Genomic DNA, 406 nt, shown 5'->3' with positions numbered 1-406 from the left:
TTCATTGCGTGTTCCACGATGGGAAGATGTTCGGCCCACTTCGTACTGTCGTCACCACACAGGATCCGTAGACGGGTCTCCATCTCTTGATTGGCTCGCTCCGACTGGCCATCAGTCTGGGGGTGAAAACCTGAAGAGAGACTTATCTCAATACCCAAAGATTTACAGAATTCAGCCCAAAACTTGGAAATAAACTGAGGTCCTCTATCAGATACGATGTTCCTTGGAATTCCGTGAAGCCTAAACACCTCTTTAATAAGGATTTGGCTGAGTTCTTTAGCAGATGGTAATTTTTCAAGCGAAACCAGATGAACCATCTTAGAAAATCTGTCAATTATTGTGAGAATGACCGACTTACCCCCAGACTGTGGCAGGCCAGTGACAAAATCCATGGCAATGTGAGACC

This window comes from Austrofundulus limnaeus, unplaced genomic scaffold (assembly GCF_001266775.1).
Source record: "Austrofundulus limnaeus strain Quisiro unplaced genomic scaffold, Austrofundulus_limnaeus-1.0 Scaffold851, whole genome shotgun sequence".
NCBI classification, from domain to species: Eukaryota; Metazoa; Chordata; class Actinopteri; order Cyprinodontiformes; family Rivulidae; genus Austrofundulus; species Austrofundulus limnaeus.
This window is presented reverse-complemented; position numbering follows the sequence as displayed.